Genomic DNA, 7,073 nt, shown 5'->3' with positions numbered 1-7,073 from the left:
GGTTAGGGTTAGGGTTAGGGTTAGGGTTAGGGTTAGGGTTAGGGTTAGGGTTAGGGTTAGGGTTAGGGTTAGGGTTAGGGTTAGGGTTAGGGTTAGGGTTAGGGTTAGGGTTAGGGTTAGGGTTAGGGTTAGGGTTAGGGTTAGGGTTAGGGTTAGGGTTAGGGTTAGGGTTAGGGTTAGGGTTAGGGTTAGGGTTAGGGTTAGGGTTAGGGTTAGGGTTAGGGTTAGGGTTAGGGTTAGGGTTAGGGTTAGGGTTAGGGTTAGGGTTAGGGTTAGGGTTAGGGTTAGGGTTAGGGTTAGGGTTAGGGTTAGGGTTAGGGTTAGGGTTAGGGTTAGGGTTAGGGTTAGGGTTAGGGTTAGGGTTAGGGTTAGGGTTAGGGTTAGGGTTAGGGTTAGGGTTAGGGTTAGGGTTAGGGTTAGGGTTAGGGTTAGGGTTAGGGTTAGGGTTAGGGTTAGGGTTAGGGTTAGGGTTAGGGTTAGGGTTAGGGTTAGGGTTAGGGTTAGGGTTAGGGTTAGGGTTAGGGTTAGGGTTAGGGTTAGGGTTAGGGTTAGGGTTAGGGTTAGGGTTAGGGTTAGGGTTAGGGTTAGGGTTAGGGTTAGGGTTAGGGTTAGGGTTAGGGTTAGGGTTAGGGTTAGGGTTAGGGTTAGGGTTAGGGTTAGGGTTAGGGTTAGGGTTAGGGTTAGGGTTAGGGTTAGGGTTAGGGTTAGGGTTAGGGTTAGGGTTAGGGTTAGGGTTAGGGTTAGGGTTAGGGTTAGGGTTAGGGTTAGGGTTAGGGTTAGGGTTAGGGTTAGGGTTAGGGTTAGGGTTAGGGTTAGGGTTAGGGTTAGGGTTAGGGTTAGGGTTAGGGTTAGGGTTAGGGTTAGGGTTAGGGTTAGGGTTAGGGTTAGGGTTAGGGTTAGGGTTAGGGTTAGGGTTAGGGTTAGGGTTAGGGTTAGGGTTAGGGTTAGGGTTAGGGTTAGGGTTAGGGTTAGGGTTAGGGTTAGGGTTAGGGTTAGGGTTAGGGTTAGGGTTAGGGTTAGGGTTAGGGTTAGGGTTAGGGTTAGGGTTAGGGTTAGGGTTAGGGTTAGGGTTAGGGTTAGGGTTAGGGTTAGGGTTAGGGTTAGGGTTAGGGTTAGGGTTAGGGTTAGGGTTAGGGTTAGGGTTAGGGTTAGGGTTAGGGTTAGGGTTAGGGTTAGGGTTAGGGTTAGGGTTAGGGTTAGGGTTAGGGTTAGGGTTAGGGTTAGGGTTAGGGTTAGGGTTAGGGTTAGGGTTAGGGTTAGGGTTAGGGTTAGGGTTAGGGTTAGGGTTAGGGTTAGGGTTAGGGTTAGGGTTAGGGTTAGGGTTAGGGTTAGGGTTAGGGTTAGGGGGTTAGGGTTAGGGTTAGGGTTAGGGTTAGGGTTAGGGTTAGGGTTAGGGTTAGGGTTAGGGTTAGGGTTAGGGTTAGGGTTAGGGTTAGGGTTAGGGTTAGGGTTAGGGTTAGGGTTAGGGTTAGGGTTAGGGTTAGGGTTAGGGTTAGGGTTAGGGTTAGGGTTAGGGTTAGGGTTAGGGTTAGGGTTAGGGTTAGGGTTAGGGTTAGGGTTAGGGTTAGGGTTAGGGTTAGGGTTAGGGTTAGGGTTAGGGTTAGGGTTAGGGTTAGGGTTAGGGTTAGGGTTAGGGTTAGGGTTAGGGTTAGGGTTAGGGTTAGGGTTAGGGTTAGGGTTAGGGTTAGGGTTAGGGTTAGGGTTAGGGTTAGGGTTAGGGTTAGGGTTAGGGTTAGGGTTAGGGTTAGGGTTAGGGTTAGGGTTAGGGTTAGGGTTAGGGTTAGGGTTAGGGTTAGGGTTAGGGTTAGGGTTAGGGTTAGGGTTAGGGTTAGGGTTAGGGTTAGGGTTAGGGTTAGGGTTAGGGTTAGGGTTAGGGTTAGGGTTAGGGTTAGGGTTAGGGTTAGGGTTAGGGTTAGGGTTAGGGTTAGGGTTAGGGTTAGGGTTAGGGTTAGGGTTAGGGTTAGGGTTAGGGTTAGGGTTAGGGTTAGGGTTAGGGTTAGGGTTAGGGTTAGGGTTAGGGTTAGGGTTAGGGTTAGGGTTAGGGTTAGGGTTAGGGTTAGGGTTAGGGTTAGGGTTAGGGTTAGGGTTAGGGTTAGGGTTAGGGTTAGGGTTAGGGTTAGGGTTAGGGTTAGGGTTAGGGTTAGGGTTAGGGTTAGGGTTAGGGTTAGGGTTAGGGTTAGGGTTAGGGTTAGGGTTAGGGTTAGGGTTAGGGTTAGGGTTAGGGTTAGGGTTAGGGTTAGGGTTAGGGTTAGGGTTAGGGTTAGGGTTAGGGTTAGGGTTAGGGTTAGGGTTAGGGTTAGGGTTAGGGTTAGGGTTAGGGTTAGGGTTAGGGTTAGGGTTAGGGTTAGGGTTAGGGTTAGGGTTAGGGTTAGGGTTAGGGTTAGGGTTAGGGTTAGGGTTAGGGTTAGGGTTAGGGTTAGGGTTAGGGTTAGGGTTAGGGTTAGGGTTAGGGTTAGGGTTAGGGTTAGGGTTAGGGTTAGGGTTAGGGTTAGGGTTAGGGTTAGGGTTAGGGTTAGGGTTAGGGTTAGGGTTAGGGTTAGGGTTAGGGTTAGGGTTAGGGTTAGGGTTAGGGTTAGGGTTAGGGTTAGGGTTAGGGTTAGGGTTAGGGTTAGGGTTAGGGTTAGGGTTAGGGTTAGGGTTAGGGTTAGGGTTAGGGTTAGGGTTAGGGTTAGGGTTAGGGTTAGGGTTAGGGTTAGGGTTAGGGTTAGGGTTAGGGTTAGGGTTAGGGTTAGGGTTAGGGTTAGGGTTAGGGTTAGGGTTAGGGTTAGGGTTAGGGTTAGGGTTAGGGTTAGGGTTAGGGTTAGGGTTAGGGTTAGGGTTAGGGTTAGGGTTAGGGTTAGGGTTAGGGTTAGGGTTAGGGTTAGGGTTAGGGTTAGGGTTAGGGTTAGGGTTAGGGTTAGGGTTAGGGTTAGGGTTAGGGTTAGGGTTAGGGTTAGGGTTAGGGTTAGGGTTAGGGTTAGGGTTAGGGTTAGGGTTAGGGTTAGGGTTAGGGTTAGGGTTAGGGTTAGGGTTAGGGTTAGGGTTAGGGTTAGGGTTAGGGTTAGGGTTAGGGTTAGGGTTAGGGTTAGGGTTAGGGTTAGGGTTAGGGTTAGGGTTAGGGTTAGGGTTAGGGTTAGGGTTAGGGTTAGGGTTAGGGTTAGGGTTAGGGTTAGGGTTAGGGTTAGGGTTAGGGTTAGGGTTAGGGTTAGGGTTAGGGTTAGGGTTAGGGTTAGGGTTAGGGTTAGGGTTAGGGTTAGGGTTAGGGTTAGGGTTAGGGTTAGGGTTAGGGTTAGGGTTAGGGTTAGGGTTAGGGTTAGGGTTAGGGTTAGGGTTAGGGTTAGGGTTAGGGTTAGGGTTAGGGTTAGGGTTAGGGTTAGGGTTAGGGTTAGGGTTAGGGTTAGGGTTAGGGTTAGGGTTAGGGTTAGGGTTAGGGTTAGGGTTAGGGTTAGGGTTAGGGTTAGGGTTAGGGTTAGGGTTAGGGTTAGGGTTAGGGTTAGGGTTAGGGTTAGGGTTAGGGTTAGGGTTAGGGTTAGGGTTAGGGTTAGGGTTAGGGTTAGGGTTAGGGTTAGGGTTAGGGTTAGGGTTAGGGTTAGGGTTAGGGTTAGGGTTAGGGTTAGGGTTAGGGTTAGGGTTAGGGTTAGGGTTAGGGTTAGGGTTAGGGTTAGGGTTAGGGTTAGGGTTAGGGTTAGGGTTAGGGTTAGGGTTAGGGTTAGGGTTAGGGTTAGGGTTAGGGTTAGGGTTAGGGTTAGGGTTAGGGTTAGGGTTAGGGTTAGGGTTAGGGTTAGGGTTAGGGTTAGGGTTAGGGTTAGGGTTAGGGTTAGGGTTAGGGTTAGGGTTAGGGTTAGGGTTAGGGTTAGGGTTAGGGTTAGGGTTAGGGTTAGGGTTAGGGTTAGGGTTAGGGTTAGGGTTAGGGTTAGGGTTAGGGTTAGGGTTAGGGTTAGGGTTAGGGTTAGGGTTAGGGTTAGGGTTAGGGTTAGGGTTAGGGTTAGGGTTAGGGTTAGGGTTAGGGTTAGGGTTAGGGTTAGGGTTAGGGTTAGGGTTAGGGTTAGGGTTAGGGTTAGGGTTAGGGTTAGGGTTAGGGTTAGGGTTAGGGTTAGGGTTAGGGTTAGGGTTAGGGTTAGGGTTAGGGTTAGGGTTAGGGTTAGGGTTAGGGTTAGGGTTAGGGTTAGGGTTAGGGTTAGGGTTAGGGTTAGGGTTAGGGTTAGGGTTAGGGTTAGGGTTAGGGTTAGGGTTAGGGTTAGGGTTAGGGTTAGGGTTAGGGTTAGGGTTAGGGTTAGGGTTAGGGTTAGGGTTAGGGTTAGGGTTAGGGTTAGGGTTAGGGTTAGGGTTAGGGTTAGGGTTAGGGTTAGGGTTAGGGTTAGGGTTAGGGTTAGGGTTAGGGTTAGGGTTAGGGTTAGGGTTAGGGTTAGGGTTAGGGTTAGGGTTAGGGTTAGGGTTAGGGTTAGGGTTAGGGTTAGGGTTAGGGTTAGGGTTAGGGTTAGGGTTAGGGTTAGGGTTAGGGTTAGGGTTAGGGTTAGGGTTAGGGTTAGGGTTAGGGTTAGGGTTAGGGTTAGGGTTAGGGTTAGGGTTAGGGTTAGGGTTAGGGTTAGGGTTAGGGTTAGGGTTAGGGTTAGGGTTAGGGTTAGGGTTAGGGTTAGGGTTAGGGTTAGGGTTAGGGTTAGGGTTAGGGTTAGGGTTAGGGTTAGGGTTAGGGTTAGGGTTAGGGTTAGGGTTAGGGTTAGGGTTAGGGTTAGGGTTAGGGTTAGGGTTAGGGTTAGGGTTAGGGTTAGGGTTAGGGTTAGGGTTAGGGTTAGGGTTAGGGTTAGGGTTAGGGTTAGGGTTAGGGTTAGGGTTAGGGTTAGGGTTAGGGTTAGGGTTAGGGTTAGGGTTAGGGTTAGGGTTAGGGTTAGGGTTAGGGTTAGGGTTAGGGTTAGGGTTAGGGTTAGGGTTAGGGTTAGGGTTAGGGTTAGGGTTAGGGTTAGGGTTAGGGTTAGGGTTAGGGTTAGGGTTAGGGTTAGGGTTAGGGTTAGGGTTAGGGTTAGGGTTAGGGTTAGGGTTAGGGTTAGGGTTAGGGTTAGGGTTAGGGTTAGGGTTAGGGTTAGGGTTAGGGTTAGGGTTAGGGTTAGGGTTAGGGTTAGGGTTAGGGTTAGGGTTAGGGTTAGGGTTAGGGTTAGGGTTAGGGTTAGGGTTAGGGTTAGGGTTAGGGTTAGGGTTAGGGTTAGGGTTAGGGTTAGGGTTAGGGTTAGGGTTAGGGTTAGGGTTAGGGTTAGGGTTAGGGTTAGGGTTAGGGTTAGGGTTAGGGTTAGGGTTAGGGTTAGGGTTAGGGTTAGGGTTAGGGTTAGGGTTAGGGTTAGGGTTAGGGTTAGGGTTAGGGTTAGGGTTAGGGTTAGGGTTAGGGTTAGGGTTAGGGTTAGGGTTAGGGTTAGGGTTAGGGTTAGGGTTAGGGTTAGGGTTAGGGTTAGGGTTAGGGTTAGGGTTAGGGTTAGGGTTAGGGTTAGGGTTAGGGTTAGGGTTAGGGTTAGGGTTAGGGTTAGGGTTAGGGTTAGGGTTAGGGTTAGGGTTAGGGTTAGGGTTAGGGTTAGGGTTAGGGTTAGGGTTAGGGTTAGGGTTAGGGTTAGGGTTAGGGTTAGGGTTAGGGTTAGGGTTAGGGTTAGGGGTTAGGGTTAGGGTTAGGGTTAGGGTTAGGGTTAGGGTTAGGGTTAGGGTTAGGGTTAGGGTTAGGGTTAGGGTTAGGGTTAGGGTTAGGGTTAGGGTTAGGGTTAGGGTTAGGGTTAGGGTTAGGGTTAGGGTTAGGGTTAGGGTTAGGGTTAGGGTTAGGGTTAGGGTTAGGGTTAGGGTTAGGGTTAGGGTTAGGGTTAGGGTTAGGGTTAGGGTTAGGGTTAGGGTTAGGGTTAGGGTTAGGGTTAGGGTTAGGGTTAGGGTTAGGGTTAGGGTTAGGGTTAGGGTTAGGGTTAGGGTTAGGGTTAGGGTTAGGGTTAGGGTTAGGGTTAGGGTTAGGGTTAGGGTTAGGGTTAGGGGTTAGGGTTAGGGTTAGGGTTAGGGTTAGGGTTAGGGTTAGGGTTAGGGTTAGGGTTAGGGTTAGGGTTAGGGTTAGGGTTAGGGTTAGGGTTAGGGTTAGGGTTAGGGTTAGGGTTAGGGTTAGGGTTAGGGGTTAGGGTTAGGGTTAGGGTTAGGGTTAGGGTTAGGGTTAGGGGTTAGGGTTAGGGTTAGGGTTAGGGTTAGGGTTAGGGTTAGGGTTAGGGTTAGGGTTAGGGTTAGGGTTAGGGTTAGGGTTAGGGTTAGGGTTAGGGTTAGGGTTAGGGTTAGGGTTAGGGTTAGGGTTAGGGTTAGGGTTAGGGTTAGGGTTAGGGTTAGGGTTAGGGTTAGGGTTAGGGTTAGGGTTAGGGTTAGGGTTAGGGTTAGGGTTAGGGTTAGGGTTAGGGTTAGGGTTAGGGTTAGGGTTAGGGTTAGGGTTAGGGTTAGGGTTAGGGTTAGGGTTAGGGTTAGGGTTAGGGTTAGGGTTAGGGTTAGGGTTAGGGTTAGGGTTAGGGTTAGGGTTAGGGTTAGGGTTAGGGTTAGGGTTAGGGTTAGGGTTAGGGTTAGGGTTAGGGTTAGGGTTAGGGTTAGGGTTAGGGTTAGGGGTTAGGGTTAGGGTTAGGGTTAGGGTTAGGGTTAGGGTTAGGGTTAGGGTTAGGGTTAGGGTTAGGGTTAGGGTTAGGGTTAGGGTTAGGGTTAGGGTTAGGGTTAGGGTTAGGGTTAGGGTTAGGGTTAGGGTTAGGGTTAGGGTTAGGGTTAGGGTTAGGGTTAGGGTTAGGGTTAGGGTTAGGGTTAGGGTTAGGGTTAGGGTTAGGGTTAGGGTTAGGGTTAGGGTTAGGGTTAGGGTTAGGGTTAGGGTTAGGGTTAGGGTTAGGGTTAGGGTTAGGGTTAGGGTTAGGGTTAGGGTTAGGGTTAGGGTTAGGGTTAGGGTTAGGGTTAGGGTTAGGGTTAGGGTTAGGGTTAGGGTTAGGGTTAGGGTTAGGGTTAGGGTTAGGGTTAGGGTTAGGGTTAGGGTTAGGGTTAGGGTTAGGGGTTAGGGTTAGGGTTAGGGTTAGGGTTAGGGTTAGGGTTAGGGTTAGGGTTAGGGTTAGGGTTAGGGT

Source organism: Oncorhynchus clarkii, chromosome 20 (genome assembly GCF_045791955.1).
Source record: "Oncorhynchus clarkii lewisi isolate Uvic-CL-2024 chromosome 20, UVic_Ocla_1.0, whole genome shotgun sequence".
NCBI classification, from domain to species: Eukaryota; Metazoa; Chordata; class Actinopteri; order Salmoniformes; family Salmonidae; genus Oncorhynchus; species Oncorhynchus clarkii.
The sequence above is the reverse complement of the archived record's forward strand: the minus strand, read 5'-3'. Positions refer to the sequence as shown.